The sequence below is a fragment of the Macrotis lagotis genome, chromosome 7, assembly GCF_037893015.1.
Source record: "Macrotis lagotis isolate mMagLag1 chromosome 7, bilby.v1.9.chrom.fasta, whole genome shotgun sequence".
Taxonomy (NCBI): domain Eukaryota; kingdom Metazoa; phylum Chordata; class Mammalia; order Peramelemorphia; family Peramelidae; genus Macrotis; species Macrotis lagotis.
In genome coordinates this window covers 52,244,954-52,262,329 of record NC_133664.1, presented here as the reverse complement: position 1 = coordinate 52,262,329, position 17,376 = coordinate 52,244,954, and the positions used below count along the sequence as shown (strand labels likewise).

The window sequence follows — 17,376 nt, the reverse complement described above, 5'->3', positions numbered from 1 at the left end:
GTGAGAAGTATTATAGGAGCAAAAAGTTTGTGAAAAGTTTAGCAAGCTGTCTACTTAACCAGTTCATTTCAAGGACCTTCAAAGAGAAGGATGAGAAGATATTACACTGATAAAAAATAGAATTGTTCTTTCAGCACTTCTATACTAAACACTCTAATAGTACTATCTGACCTCCCATACATGGACTTTAAGATCTGGCTCTGAAGTGCTCTATGAGGAAGGAGAAATGATTTTAAAGAAAAGAAAGATGGGAAGGACAGACATGTTGGATCAAGTTTACTCAGATGAGGGGATGATATAGAATAAGACTGTTAGATTTGGTGTTTAAAGACCTGAATTATGTAGCTAATAACTTGTGACATAATATTCAACTAACTTATTCTCTCAGTTTACTCACTTGTAAGTAAAGGAGTGAGGATTAGATTATCTCTAAGATTCAGTTCATTTCTAAGTCACATGAAACACACTGGGAATGGCATAGTTTTGAAGGTGCCAAGGGACTGACTTTCAAGACATATGAAGAAGGAAGGAAAAGTTATTTTAAAAATTACAAATGATATTTCTTTTAAGGATGTTAATGAACATATCTGTGATTCTATGCTAACTTTTTAATTTTTCTAAAATTTTTATTAAAATAATTTACAGAAATTTCAAGGAAGAATGTCCTTAATGAAAGCAGGAAAAAGGGATGGGCAGGATTTTACTAATTATATTCTAAAGCAGACCACACATTTGTATGCCACACAATAGACCAAAGAGTGTAAAGGATATGATACCACTGTGCTTTTGTTGATTATTTTAAAAATTGATTGAATGAAAAATATTCAGCTTTATAGTTTCTCCTCCAAAGAAGTGCTATATGAATCCATTAAAACCACAAGAGAGTCTTTGATAGATGTAGATAGTTTTTTTTAATTGAATCTTCCACAGAAGGAGATAAACATTCACAAAAGGTGCTTGCCACTGTCATAGAGGACATCTAGAGTTTTAATAAAGGGATTAGATGGTAGAGTTCTTCAGATACTCTTATTTGTGGATGAAATTGTGACCATTGAATCTTGGTCACTTACAAACATAATAAAACCTTCTAAGTAAAGTCTATAACCAATCAGATGAATCGTCCAAATTACTCACACAGGAAAAACCAAAGAAATTTGAAAATCCTGTCACCTAGATTGTGTCATACAGTGAAAACTATGACCCATTGATTTGTTCTATTAGTAGACTCCCTGAGGGGAGCGATTATTTTGTTCTTTGTATTTGTATCTCCAGTACCTAACACATAGTAGGTGATAAAATAATAAATCCTTATTGCTTCAAATACTAGGTTGACACTGCCAATGCACAGTGAATCAAGCATAGAAATGAATAGGAATAAGAGGAAGTCATATTGGATTTGGGAATTGCACATATTTTAATACTGCGAAACTCTTTCCTGAAGCAAAAATCTATCTTTTAAATACAAATATCCTTCTGTGGATACCAAAAAGCTGCACTACTTTCTCTGAAAAATCAAAATCGCAATAAATTGCATATTCAATGTATTCCAGAAGTCTTAGCTTTAAGGTAGGAAAACTTGAACAGTCAAAAGCTTTTTTTTTTATTTATTCATTTTCAGTTGAGTCTGATTCTTCATGACCCCATTGGGGTCTTACTTACCATTTGCTTCTCCACCTCAATTTGCAGATGAGGAACTGAGGCAAACATGATAAATAATTTGCCCAGGGTCACACGGCTAGTGAATGTCTGAGATCATATTGGGACTAGATCTTCCTGACTTGAGGGCTTGGACTTCATCCACTGTGCCACCTTGTTGCCCCTTGTTTAAAGTTATTAAAACTTGAAAGTTCCCTAAACCTTTTGGAAAACATATGTGTGTACGTATGTATGTATGTATATATACATATATATGTATATATATATCTGAGAGAGAGAGCGAGAGCGAGAGAGAGAGAGAGGGAATGGAGTGAGTAGTCTGTTTTGTTTTTAACAATGGTTGAAGTTCAAAAAGTAGAATAAAATTTTTTTGTCCAAGAGACATATGTTTAAAGAAGGAGGTGAACAAATTATAGTGAGAGGGAGGGTTAACAGAATAATCAAGACTGAATGATGTATTGGCCCACACACAAAATGGCAGAAGATAGAAAGGCTTCCAGTATATATTGGGAAGACCCTCAATGGAATCTTTATTGGAAGATATGGAAAACAGTTTCATTATATGAGGAGGCATGAATAAGGCAATAATTTACTCCGTGGAAGGAATATCTATATCATGGAAACACTGAGTTAATGAAGTATAAGGATGGCAGAAATGACTGACCAACTGAATAGAGGATGAGAACCGTGTATATACTGCATAGCTCTGGAACCCCAGTCACTCCCTTAACAAGAAACACTTTGTTTAAAAGAAAAAAAAACTATTTCTCTGAGCAAGTTCATAAGTGAATTAGACTTAACAAAATGAACCTATTAAATGAGATTATGTAGCTAGGGGAAGATGAAAGTATCAGATGGTAACATATAAATGTATAATGCCGTTGATCCTGTTTTGCTCAATAACAACAGTTTGGTGTTTGCTCCAATTATATAAAATCTGAAAGAATTTGTAGACATCCTTTAGGAGTGATAACACTTTTTGTAAGAGGCCTTTCATCTAAATATTTAAGTCTTTCTTGCTCCAATGCCTAATCATTGCATCTATGTGAACACAGACCTACATTCTCAAACACTTATTTTGGGGCATATAACTGTTGATCCTATCAGAAAGGAAGGTTATAGAGTTTGGGTCTTGTGAGGAAATGTCAGAGAAGGACCAATCTAATTCAGAAGGTTGGTCAATGGATAAAAAAATTTTTCAACCAAAGGCACTCAAACTATTTACAAGAATGTAAGAAAATTGGCCCTCTCCATGAGTAGAGGGAGTAACTATACCAATGAACCACAGATCATACAATTATGAAAATAAGTCCTTCCTATAACTGACCAAGTCAATTTTCTTTAAAAAACAAAACAAAACAAATCTTCCTTGTGTTCTTAACATAGTTTCTTCATTAAAATAATAGCCTTCCAGAAAATATAGTCTTCCTTATAGTCTTTGCATTTAAGACCTTTTGGTCATATATATCTTCCTTTTTTTGCTTGAGAGTTTTACTTTCATGTATTTAAATCAAATTAATTAATAAACACCTCTTAAGTAACCGCTATATAAAAGCCAGAGGAGAAGCATGAGAGACAGATGGGAAAGAAATCATCAAGCTCTCAGTCTTGAAATGGTATGGTTAAAAAGTCTGAATGCACATGACTTTTTTCTTGGCCTCCCCAAAACCAGTCATTCATTCAGTCAATGGATATTTATTAAGTGACTACAGAAAAGGGTAAGAAGCAGTTCTTGCCTTCAAAGATCTTAGAATTGAAAAGAAGCAACAAGCAAACAAGTATGTACAAATAAGCTATAAACAGGAAAAATGGAGATAATCTAGAGAGGAAAAGCACTAGAATTAATAGGAATTGGTAACTATTATGGGTAGAAGGTGGTATTTTAGTTGAGACTTGAAGGTACGTAGAAGGCAGAGATGAGTAGGGAGATCATTCCAGACTTGGGGGAAAGATACAAGGTTTTGCTCTTCCTATTCCAGACTGTAACAAGAGTCAAAGAAATAAGAAAACTAGATTCCTGTAAGACAAAGCAGGACATCTATTTTCTTCAACTTTTTCATTCTGCTCACAGAAAGGAAAGTTTAGGTTGAGTTCCAAGAGGAGTCGCAAGAATTCTAGTAACTGCTTCAATATTTCTCCTTCACCATTTGTCTTGCCTCACCTCCCAAGGGGTATTAAATTGAGAATTATAAAGAAAAAGGAAACTAAACCATCCCTAATATTTTCCTTTCTTTTCTCAGAGAGGACAGTTTATTTCAAGTGAGCCATCATGTAAATCTATTAGTAGTTTAATTACACCACTGAAGAGTATACCACAAATGTGGGGAGGGGAAGAAAAATGGGGAGGAGGAACATTTCATTTTCCTCAAGAGTAAAATGAAAAAGTTGAAATAAATGATTACTCAGAGTTCCTCCAACTTGAATATATGGTAATTCTTCCTTTTATTTAGAGGTTGAAATAGTGGACAGCCTACCCCAGGAAGCACCAATGTAGAGAACATTAAAAACCAAGAGGCTACTTTCACAGATCATATCTAAACATCGGTTAATAGTGGTAGAATTTCTGCTGTAAATGAAGCCACCTGAATGAAATCTATACATTCTATATTTTTTTGCAAATAGAGTTTATGATCATGGAATTGAACCAAATTGAACTATTAACAGAAAATGACCATTTTGCTGATTCTCAAGCCAATTCTATATGTTGCATTTTCATTGACTCATTTATCAAATCATTTTTTTTAAACCAAGAAAACTCCAGTGAGTTTCTTAGAAATAGGACTTTTTTTTTGCACTTTCTAAAACTGCTCAACCAGTATGAAACTGTAACATTAAAATGATATTCTCCAACAAGAATCACAATCAATCTGCTATTGCATTTGACTTGTCATTATTTAAACCACTGAATAGTAAGCAGGTTGCAAGACATTATAAATGAGAAATTAGGCAGGGAAAGATGTGTAAAGGAGGCTGTAGGAGAAAACTGTGATGGGAAAACATTTATGGAATGGTCAAGAACAGCAACAACCAGGTGGGAAAGAGAATGGCCCTTTATTTATGTATCACCTAATATGTGATTGGCACTTTCCTAAGCATTCTGCAACTACAGTACAGGTTAGTATTTACATAATATTTTTGTTCAAGTATTTATATAGTACTTTTTTCATGATCAGATCTGTTCTATAGGAAAGTCACTTTTGTGATTGAATTGAGGATGGATTAGAATAGGAATAATCTTGAGGCAAGCGGAGCCACCAGCAAGCTAGTCCAGGGAGGAGATGATGCCGAACTGAAGTAGAGTGAGTGGGGCAGTGAGGGAAGAGAAATGGGGTGTATTCAAAGAATGTTGCACATGTGAAATGACTTGACCCTGGTAACAACTTGGATATGGGAGGTGAGAGTGAGGAATCCACATCAGGTTTCGAGCCTGTTGGACTGGGAGAATGGTGTTGTCTTTTACAGTAATTGAGAAGGTAAGGTTGTAGAGGGTTTAGGGTGAAAGATAATGAGTTCAGTTTTTGACATGTGTTTAAGATGGGTTTAAAATTAAATCAACTAATGAGATAACCAAGAAAATAGTGTAGAGATAGAAGAGAAGTGAGATCAGAGTAGAATTCTTAAGGTATATTGTGGATGAGGATCTCACAAAGAAGACTGAGAAGAAAAATCTTATGGCTGGGAAGAGAACTGGGAGAGAGTATATCCTGAAAACCTCAAGGGAAGAAAGAAATCAGTAGGCTCAAAAGGAACAGAATGCTCTAGAAAAGTGAGGACTAAGAAAAGGCCATTAGATTAGACAACTATGAGATCATTGATAACTTTGGAGAAAGCAGTTGCAGTGGAAATGATAAGGTCAGAATTCAGATTGTAAGGCATTAAGAAGACAGTGAGAACAGACCTATCATAGATGATCTTTAGAAGTCTACAAAAGTCAGAAAAGAAAAGATTGATAGCAGGAATGGAAGATCAAGTGAGAGTTTTTGAGGATGGGAAGACATGGATGTATTTGTAGGCAGTAGAGAAATAGCTAATAGGGAGAGATTGAAGACGTTTTGAGTGGAAATCGCAGAAGGGACAATGTGTTTGAGGAGACAGGGTGAAGTGGCATCACTCGAATAATTAAAGGGGTTAGCCTTAATAAGGAGAAGGAACGCTTTATGGAAATCAGAGGTGAATGAGGAGAGATTGGCTGAAGGCATCTGGGGGTGATAGGACTTGAGGAAGAAAGGAGAAAAATGATAGTGGGGTAATGAATTGATAAGCAAAAGGATAGCCCAGGTGAGACTGTATAAGAGAAATTTGCATTGGGGGAAGTCAAAATAGTTCCATGACTTTCTCCACCTTCATTCAGGAGCATGTACATAAGAGCAAAGATGGGTAATGGAGGGAGTGCTTCAAGGCTAGTTTGTTAGGGCATAGACAACAGTATGATAAGGGGGCCATGGACTCAATATAAGATGACAGGGTAGGATAGCACTGGTTTACCAAAGGGTCCAAATGGGGAAAAGAAGACAGAGTTGCAAATAAAGGGGAGATGACCCATGAGAGAGATTTCAAGGAATTGAAGGTTGATGAGTAGGACTTGGTAAAGGAAGGCAGAGGGAGAAATCAAAAGTCATTAGATTACAATTAAAAAAGGGGATTTTGGAGTGCTTGTGTTCATTTGTGCATAATTATAAAAGATTTTAGTAAAGAGTATGTTCACATCAATACAAAATGTACAACAGTAACATTTCAGTAATATATGTTACTGTTTGCAGCTTTTGAATTCATTTAAATAATTGCTGAATGTAAATACCTCCTACCCTCACCCCCTAACTAGAACTTTTTTCTTTATGCTTTCCTTTCTTTCGAACAGAACTTGCTTCAAGTGCCACATGGATATGTTTATTCATGTGGTTCATATTGATTCATGCACTTAACATACTTGTTTATATTAGTGCCACAGTTGATATTGTAAAATATAGGTTAGTCTCCAGATTTGAAACTGCTGCCCTTCAAAAAAAAAACAAAAATGAAAACAAAAGCAAACAAAACAAAACTCTTTGATCATCAGGCCAACCCACTGGAGTCAGGAATGAGTCAACATAAGACTGATCAGTGTCCTAAACCTCACCCCCCCTATTAGATGGGCAGAGGAGCTTATTCTGATGATGGCATGATTTATGAATTTAAGCAAAAAACTTAATCTTTTTATGATCTTTTATTTCTTGGTGGATTATTACCCAATTTCTTCAGCAACGGCAGAAACAAAATATTGTGCTGGGGACGGGGGGGGGATCAGTCTGATAGTGACTTTATTTCTTCTCTTCCTGAGATCAAATCTGGCCTCAGGCATTTATTAGCTGGACGACCCTGGGCAAGTCCCTTTACTTTGCTTCCTCAGTTTCCTCATCTGTAAAATGAGCTAGAGGAGAAAATGACAAATAACTGCAGTATTTTTCCCAAGAAGATTGGGGTCACCAAGAGTCAGACACAACTTAAATGACTAAACAAATAATCTTAACTACCCACCTCCCATCTGATCATATAATTGTGATTTATTAATACATAGTATGCCCCTCAAATGGTTCTTTAAATGGGAGATTAACACAATAGGGGTCATCTGATAAGACTAATAAGGAATTGGTTTTCTAACACTCTTTCCTATGATTGGATTTAATTGTCACTTGAGTTCATAGATAAATCCTGGCTCTAGAAGAGATCTTGAGAACAACAAAAGGAATCTATAGCACATAGAACCCAAATCCTGGAGTCAGGAAGACCTGAGTTCAAATCCAGCCTCACACTCTCAATAGTTGTATGACCCTAAACAAGTCACTTAACCTCTTTCTAACTCAGATCCCCCCCCATAGGGATACAATAATAGCCTCTATATCCTATGGTTGTTGTGAAGATCAAATGAGATATTTGTAAAGTGCTTTGAAAATCTTAAAATAGAAATTACATATTATATAATTATCTATGTTTATTATTTTATAATTATATATTAACAATAATAGTTATATTAAACTTAATAATAATGAGGAAGGGGAGAGAGAAGAGGAGAAAGAGAGAGGGAGAAAAAGTTAGACAAAGAGAGAGAGAGAGAGAGAACACTAATGATTGTCAGGATTAAGGGGTAAAAAGCATTAAGTAAGAGTGGACTATGGATTTCTTAGTTGAACTTTGAAGGATGAAGAAAGGACAGAGGTTTATAGTCACATTTTATATACACTGAAATATTGGAGGGTCCTGAAAACATCCTTCGTTAAAACATAGTAATTGTATACTTGTATTTTACCTCTGTAGTGGAATATAAGCTCCATGGGGTCAGGAACAACTTTTCACAGTGCTTTGAAGTACTTCAGTTGGGTACTGCATTGTTGAATTGTGAATGTTGACTCTTGATGTTAACTTCAAATTTATCCAAACTCTTGTATTTATGGGACTCAAATATTTTTTTTCTCTCATTCTCCCTATTTATGGAGCAAGCAGGGGAATGGGATTTGGGGTGAAATAATGCACTGCAGCAATAAGTTTATGTACTATTTTAAGATAATCTTGTGGGAGCCTTACGGAATTTTTTTACCTTTGGGAATTATTCAGTGTGGATGGATTCAGGGAACATTTTCTTGGGCAGCCTTGGCTTCTGATTGATGCCTGCTGTTCCATTGTGAGCTCTGTTCTATTCCCTAATTCTTTTGATTTTGGGTATGGTGTGGAGTTGGCCTGAGTGGGTGGTATGCTTGCTTGACCAATAGAAAGATAAAATTTCATCACAAAAATGGACATTTCACTGAAAAACAGTGCTACCAGCTATTAAAAAAGCTGCTTTTAGTTTAGTTGGGTTCTTTCATATTCAGCATAGGAAATAGTTAAATATGTATCATATTTATATCTGGAACTTGAATTACATTTGAGTGACTTGCTGAATAAGCTATCAATATTACATCTGCCACAGAGGAGAAAACTACATATATGGATGAGTAGAATACTTGCATGGGGCCTCAGATGTGCAATACTCCAGAGAAGGTCATAAATCCAGGTGACATCTCTGGCTGCATTTTATATCCCGATCTCCGAGTTCTGAAAAATATGTAAAATCTTGAGTAGACAGGGAGTGGATTGACTATACATCTGGGAAAGTAAGGATGCCCTGCTCTTGGAAAGTTCATCTTATTTAGATGCTGGTTCCCAGGTATGTGAAGGCAGGATGTGAATTAGTCATGGATAGGCCTGAAATGTCTCTCTCTTTTCAAAACCAATCAACTCTTGAACACTGGCTTACTGTTTTATGTATAGTCTACTAACCCTTTTGGCATGGGTATAAAGAACATTTTTTCCTTGGCTAGATCCTACAGTTAGACCTTTGTTGTAGATGAATGAGACATAGAGTTATTAGTGACAAGAACCAGAATTTCCTAGCTAGCAATCCAGTCTTTTGGATTGGAGCAGGACATTTCTCACATTGCAGAGGGTATACACATAACTGACATTGATGGTGAAAAATTACCAGATAACACATTTATTTGGCTGGACCACTAAAAAGGCAGATGGCAAATCTTGGGGAAAGAGGCTGACATGCTTAGAAAAGAGGGGGATGATACAGTGTCTAAATTCTTCATTCAAAATGATTTTTTTGAGATAATTTATTTTCATTAGACAAGTTCATCATGAAGCTGGGTGAAGGCTAAGATGAGAAAAAAACAAATTGGACACTATGATTCAGGAATAAAAAATGAGAGATGCCAAAGGTTTATGAAGCTCACAGAACTCTTGTACTGATTCATTATGAATGTTCTAGAACATAGTCCCTTGGCATTTCTTCTTCTCCTTCTTCTTCTTCTTTCTTCCTCATCTTCCTCTTTCTCTTCCTCCTCCTCCTTCCACATAGTAAGGGATAGAGAGGTCTTAGACTTGTGATTTCATTGGCGCAGGGAGCGGACATTGAAGAAACTCTCTTGACCAAGGCAGATCAATATTTTCCTAGCAACTTAGTCTTAAAGAGTTGCCTGTCCACTGAGAGAGACTAATTTGCCAATGGCCACCTAGCTGGTATATATCAAAGGTGGTACTTGAATTCAGGTTTTCCTGGTTCCAAGGTCAGTTGTATTCACAACAATCATTGGAGAGAGTGCTAGCATCTAGCCTGAGCTTAATGATGGATGGATGAAAGACTCAGATAAGACAAGAGCTATATAAATGTCAACCATCAGTATTAAACACAACTTTAAGTTTTAATAAATGCATTCCCAACTAACTAGCTTATTATAAATCATTTTAAAGTGAAAAGGGAAATAACTTGTGATATCATTGGTCTCCAGTAGGAAGCTCCCTTTACCAAAGCAGTTCAAGAACTATACTCTTGGTGAAGGTGTGACTTGCCCAGTGTCATATAGCCAATTTGTGATAACAAGACTGGAACCCTGCTCATTCTGGCTTCAAGGTCAGTTTCTGTCCACCATATCATGTTGCCTCATTATAAGTTATATCTTAGCAATAGCTAGTTGTATTATACTGATTAAGTCATTTCACCCTCTTTGCCTCAGTTTCTTCATCTGTACGATGAACTAGGGAAAGAAATGGCAAACCATGCCACTATCCTTGCAAAGAAAAATTTCATATAGGGTCAAAGAGAGTCAAATACAACTGAATCAATTCAACAAAAACATAATATATTGGTGTGTATGGTGTGGCGAAGCCTATTCCCTGATTGGAATAATGTTTATTAATAATTGGATGAAAAAGTAAATTACAGTAAGAAGTTAGTGAAAATAAAGATGGTCTATTTTTCCCATCCAAGTTCTTGTACCCCTAGCCATCCATGGATCCCTTGGAGGTCCATGAGTTTTAAGGTTAAGAAACCTTGGTTTTAGGCCATCAGATTTTTCAAAGAACTTTATACTTTTCTCATTTTGGCCTTGTAGCATTTCTGTGAGGTAAGACTAGTCACTTCTAATACCAGAATACCTTCTAAACCCACTCTATCATTGACCTAGCTCTGTGTTTATAGTCAGGCAAATTGAGTCCAAGGGGATTAAGAAAACTGAGTGGTTCTGAGGAATAACCAAAGGAAAATGTTGCAGAGAAATGTTTCCAAAATACCAAACAAGAATTGGTTTATGAAGTTCTGTCCAACACATTACTTTTCTCTGGCATGTAGCTAAGATGATGCGTAGATAACTGTGAATTTGACCGCTGAAGTTCACACATCATTAACTATATAATTTATTTCCTTGTGAATGACTCAAAAGGGGGGAAAAGTTGACTCAGATTTTTTTTATTATATCATTCTTTTTCACATTTGAAGCTGACACAGCTGACCAGTAATCATTTTTATTTTCCTATTGACTAATGGTAGAGACTTCCTGAAAACTGCAAGTTTTATCAGCTACTTTTGAATCTCCAAATGCATCAGTCGAACTTTCCCTACTCGCCGCAAACTTCTGAGAATAGCAATTAATCCCGGCTTCTATTTTAGAACTAATCAGACGAAGCCTTCCTGATTTCAAATTCAGGTGTAAAGCCAAAGCGAGGATCTCTTCAAGCAGTTTGAATTTCAGTGAAAATGTTTCACAGGGGTCTAATTATAAGAAGACTTCTCTTTCCGTTGTGCTTCATCGTTTCTTTTCAGTCCTAGAAATGGCCACATACATTTTGAACACAATAGTAATTATACGCAATGGGGCTCAAAAGTGATTTTATACTAAAACTAATTCTAGAAATTGGAGGGAGAATCTAATCCCAGAAGAAATTTGATATTTGAAAAGCAAAACAGAAAAATTTTCTTCCTTCCAATATGACATGACAGTGAAACTACAAATGGGAGACACAATGACATCTTTTAAGGATTCTTTGTCTCTAAAGTTGATCTGAATATCGAAGATGTGATTTTTGTCAACATAGATAGTAGCTGGATTTTGAGTTAGAGGATATCTTGGCCCAATCTCTTAATTTTTCAGATAACTTAGACCCAGAGAAAGAAGGCAACTTGCCCAAGTCTCAGAGAGGTAATTATCAGAATCAGGATTTAAACCTGAGTTCTCTGTGGAGGCTGGCAGTACTTTAAATTGTAAACATGTAGTACAGATTTAGATCAGAAAGTTTCTTTTTAAGAAAGTCAGGAGTTCTTGAGGCAAAATATCATTCAAAGTTTTCAAGTTCATGGGTTCTCAGGTATTAAAAGGTAGTTAGGTGCCAGGGAAAGAGTCCTGGATGAGCTGTCAGAGGACTATGTCCTTTCAGTGACCAGCTAATGTGAACAGCTTTTCTAGGTCAGTTTGTTCATTTGCAGATTAGAATTAATAACTGACTCTTGTTCATCCTTCATGGGCACTGTCTTGACTTGTTCTTGACAGGATTCAATGAAATCATGTATGAGACAGTGGTGTGTTAATGGGAACACATTTTACCAGTCATGATGGGCACTCGATGATTTTTTTGGTTTGTTTTGGCAAGGCAGTGGGGTTAAGTGACTTCCCCAAGGCCACACAGCTAGGTAATTTTTAAGTGTCTGAGTCCGAATTTGAACTCAGGTTCTTCTGACTCCAGGGCTGGTGCTCTATCCACTGCGCCACCTAGCTGCCCCCTGGGCACTAGACTTTTAAACTGAAGGTCAGTATGCTCTCTTGCTAGGCTTCAGGATGGCTTAGGGCTCTGGCAAGCCAGAGGGGAAGGAGGGAAGGTTTTTGATCATCCACTCTGCCCTATAAACAACTTTGATACAGAGAAGGAGTGAAAGTAGCCTCATAAATTCTAAGCCCATGGTGATGTCAGCCTATTTGGTGGAAATGTCTCTTCTGGTGTGTTTTGATTTACTAGTTGGTTTATTAAAAACATTTTGACAATTTTTCATTTTCTCAGTAGAAACTGACTGCCAGATACTTTGACCATTGTGATCCCAAGACAAAGAAATTCCTTTGAATAAAATAGAAAGGGTAAAATCCCCACTAAATTCCATCTTTTGCTCCAATTTTTGTGTATGTTAACAGCTTTGAAGTTAGATATGACTTTAGACCCTCTTTTTCCTTCTCTTCCTTTGGGTAGAGTCCTTGAAATTGGATATTAACACAAGAGGCTCTGTTCTCAAAGCCCTAGAAATGCTAACGGGTCACAGGTAAGCTCTATGGACAGCATAATGGAAATTATACTTAATTAAAACAACTACAAGTGTTTTTTACTATTTAGGTGAAAGATTAAATTTGTTTATATAATGTTTATCACAACTAATGAGAGAGAACAAAAAAGACCCCACTTTCTATAATGAAAATGCAAATCCTAGGATTATATAGTAAAGCAGAAAAGCCTATTTTAGTTCATAATCCACAAAACACAGGTTTCACAAAGTAATAAATAAATATAAACTTCTACATTTCTATAAAACGTCTAGTGAAAATTAATCCACCTTTCACAGGAATATGTAATTATCCATGTTTTAATTACTAGGAGTAGTTGAAGATAACCTAATTAAAAGTCAGGTCCTTGTTGAAAACAAAAACATTTTTATGGAAGCAAAGAAAATACTTTTCTAAAATCTAATGATAGTTGGCATTTTTGAACAGAAGAGACAATATTAAATTCTTCGGTTAATGAAAACCACAAACAAGTTTAGGTTCAAATTTGTTAAAATTATCATCAATAAATGGAAGCAAATAGGATTTTTTTACTTTAACAATTTGAATTATATAGTATTTAAATATAATATTATATCATATACTATATTATATAGTATTATAACACTTTTGTATTTGTCCTTTCCCTCTAGCACATTATTTCATAAAGATCTAGTAAATAGCAAACAATTGACTGAGAAAGGGGAAACGAACAAAAAATTTAAAGCTAAGATGCTGTCATTGTTCTTAGGAAAATTGAACTGATTCAACATAATTATCACTATGAGAAGTCAAAAGCAGTCTAGAAACTATATCAACTACCAAATATTTACTCTCCTTGTCTGGAAGAAAACCACAGCAGTCAAGGGCAATAGTAGTTTAATTTATAAATCATATTCTTTTAAATATCAGTACATAATCATCCTCATATAAAACATAATGTGTTAAAGGATGATAGATCGATCGATATTATCTTACCCAAGGTGCCTATCTCCTATTTGAATAATTTGTTGAATAAACTTCTACTCTGGCTGAAGACTTTCTCACTTTTTTACATTCATCTGGTGTTTCTACTATATTTACATATGTAAAACCTGTATTCCTTGTATTCATAGTATTTCCCTTCAGTACGAATTTGAAGGTGTTAGAACAATGATGAAGGGACTGATGCCTTTTCTTTCTTTTAGATTTGAAGGGTTTCTTCAGTATAAACTATCTGGAGTTCCTTAAGGTGTAGGTTTTTGTTAGAAGCTTTCTCACATTCTTTACTTTTACCATTGCCACAATGATAATTACTTTTATTTAATGGCACTTTAATGGTTACCCAGAAGTTTGCATTTATTATCTCTCAGACTTTATAATTTTTCTGACTTATCAATGTTCTCTAAAAGGCCAGTTTACCCTGAAGACTTTTTAAAAATGTCTTGCATTTTAGGTTTTTTCCCCGAGAATGGTTTTTTTTTTTAGTTTTTTTTTTGCAAGGCAAATGGGGTTAAGTGGCTTGCCCAAGGCCACACAGCTAGGTAATTATTAAGTATCTGAGGCCGAATTTGAACCCAGGTACTCCTGACTCCAGGGCCAGTGCTCTATCCTCTGCGCCACCTAGTCCCCCAAGAATGGGTTATTTTGAAGTTGAAAAATTGACTGAGTCACGACTAAAGACATTTCCACATGCATTCCACACCCCTTCCCCCAAACTCTTTTGTGTTCAGGAAAGTTTGAAGGCTTTCACTGAAGGCATTTCCTATGTTCTTTACATTCACATCCCTTCTCCCTTCTCTCTAGGGAGAATTCTCTCATGAGCATTTTATTTATATAAACATTCATAGACCTCTCTTGTTTGGATTCTCTGATGTTTAATTAGTTCTGCATTCAGTTAGAAACATTGATCACCCCTTTCATATCGATAAACCTTCTTACTTATAGGCTCTCTAAGCTATGTGAGAGAATTTGAAAGCTTATTAAATTAAAAAATGTGCCATATTTCTGGTCTATCTTCCTTTCCATAGTAAATTCTTTGGGGAGCTTGCCTCATGTCTCTATATTCTGATCTCTAAGATGTAGTATTTTAAAAACTCAGGTCCCTGGGAATCATCTCCCATGAATGTTTTCAGTACCGTTTCTTGTAATTTCATTTCTTCAGAAATATCACATGTTGGGATGAGTTCTTTATTCCCCAACCCTGAAAGCCTATGACAAGGATTCTTCAGATCTTAGAGAATAGTAGCAATAAAGGCAGAAAAAAGACTGGAATGCCCAACCTTTGGACATTTATGTCTTTCTATGGGATCTCTTACCTTTCCCTTTATTGTTCCTTCTCTGACTCTTTGAGCAGATCTGATGTGGGACAGACCCAACATGAATCTTGGGTAGAGGGATACTCCTCAGTTGGGGATATTTAACCCTCTCAAAGGACACCCTACCCATTACCTTATTTCTACAAGCCAGAGTCAAGGTCAGGACTAACCATGTATTCTGTACCCATGAACAGGACAGAATTGAAAACTAGGCCCCTGAATACAGCCCCACTTTACCAATCAGACTGTAGCCTACTTTGTGTCATAGTAAAAATCTTTCTTATAATGGCAAATGACATTAAAGGTATCCTTAAGGAAAACATAAAAAGAGAACAACAGCCTTTTGTTGGTGATTTCTAGAGAAAGACCCACCTTCACGGTCTAGTTGGAGGATACAGAAAATATAAAATCCCATTCCACCTACAGATTATTAGTTGAAAACAAATTCAACCAAATAAAATGTGGTATTTGGTTGCAGATGTGAACATACATATATGTATGTCTTGGTAGTCACTCCAGATTAATTTTAATATTTTCAGCAAAAATGCACATATTTATGTAGTGTTTTGAGTTTTGCACACTGCTTTATAAATATTATCTCATTTAATCCTTTCAATGTTATTCCCATTTTACAAATGAGGAAACCAAGGCAGAGAGAGACTCAACATCACACAGTTAGGCAATGTCTGAGACTGGATTTGATATCAGATCTTCCTGACTCTTATTCTTTTGCACCTAAATGCTTCCAGAAAAGATATGTAGTTGAAAGATTCCTTTCTGTTTTTAATTTCTATAATTCTCAACTATTACTGTCTTTACTTCATTCTACAAGGTGTTGTTAAGACTTTTTGTGACCCCATTTGGGTTTCCTTAGGAAAGATCCTGGAGTGATTTGCCATGTCCTTCTCATTTTATAGATGAAGAAATTGAGGCAAACAGGATTAAGAGACTTGCCTGGGGTCACCCAATTAGTAAGTGTCTGAGGCTGGACATGAACTCTAGGCTGGGCATTCTATTTACTGAACCCATTCAATTGTTCAATCTACAAGATAATGAGATTTAAAGAAAACACCAGGACAATTCCTAAATGAATCATTGATTGATTCAAGGAAAAAGGAGGTATTTATATGGGTAACTAATAAAATAGCTCAGTTGACTCTTTTTTTTTTCTGAGTGACACTTTGATAGTTCAATAGTATGTTGAATACATACATTGAATACATTTTTTTTTTTTGGCAAGGCAATGGGTTGCGTGACTTGCCCAAGGTCACACAGCTGGGTAAGTATCTGAGACTGAATTTGAACTCAAGTCCTCTTGACTCCAGGATTTGCGCTCTATACACTGCGTCACTTAGCTGCCCCTATTGAATGCATTTAAAAGAACTTTTAAAAAGCTTCTTGATCCTTGGAAGCCTGCTGATTTATTTCCATGCAAATTAGTTATTTTGTATAAAGTATAATATTAGAATTAAAAATAATGATGGCTTGCTAAAATTAATGATATTAGGTCATTTATTTTCTTTGTAGAAAAAAAAAAACTTTTGGAAAATTTTGTTTTGATTTCTGATATGAGCACTTATACGAATAGGAACAAGTAAAACAAAAAAGCAAAAACCAACAAGTAAGAAAAAACAACAAGCAACAAACAATCACAAACCACAAATCCCAGGAGAATAATTAACCAAAATAGTATCTGTCTGGAGAATGCAAAGACGAAATCAAAATATTCCTTGCCCTTAAGGAAGATCCATTCTATTGAATAAATGCAATAATTGGTAATTGCAAATGATTTACATGCAACTATACCTATGTAAGGTCTTTTTACATATTCAGAGAAGCAAAGGTATTGATCTTACTAAGATCAATCTGTGCTATTTAAAACAAATTTCTGCTTAATATTGTCTTCATTTTAATGGTTGTCAATATGAACTTTTTTCAAGTTTTACTTTCTTACTCTGTCTCATTTCATGTCTCATGATTTTTTGTAGACTTCACATTTGTCATTCCTAATGGCAAAACAATACTCCATTAATTAACAAGATACATTCAGTTTATTTGACCACTTTCCAATTGTAGCGCACCTATGAAATGTTCAGTAGCGAGTGCAACCACACACACACACACACACACAAACACACACACTTTTCAATCAATGTGAGATGGTCAAGATGTGGTTCAGTGATGAAAGGCATCTTGTACCTTTGTAATTCTCTCATTGAGGATACCTTCAATTCACATATAATTAACCTTTCAAAGATTTTGTTTAAATATATTATTTGGTAATTCTTGGTGTTTTCTTATTCACTTTCTGGGAATAAGTGAAGTCAGAG

General features: G+C 35.5%; 1 long non-coding RNA gene across 3 annotated transcripts in view; it reads left to right on the top strand.

The window, feature by feature from the left end:
* Positions 1–17,376, top strand: part of LOC141493676 (uncharacterized) — a 73,291-nt gene that overhangs the window by 12,827 nt on the left and 43,088 nt on the right. Inside the window, exons 3-4 of one of the 3 annotated variants that reach the window (XR_012470281.1) lie at positions 9,966–10,084; positions 12,685–12,754. The exons of 1 other annotated variant lie outside the window; for it this stretch is intronic. This is a non-coding gene — a long non-coding RNA (uncharacterized LOC141493676). The remainder of the gene's footprint in view (positions 1–9,965; positions 10,085–12,684; positions 12,755–17,376) is intronic. One more of the 3 variants, XR_012470282.1, reaches the window with a different exon arrangement.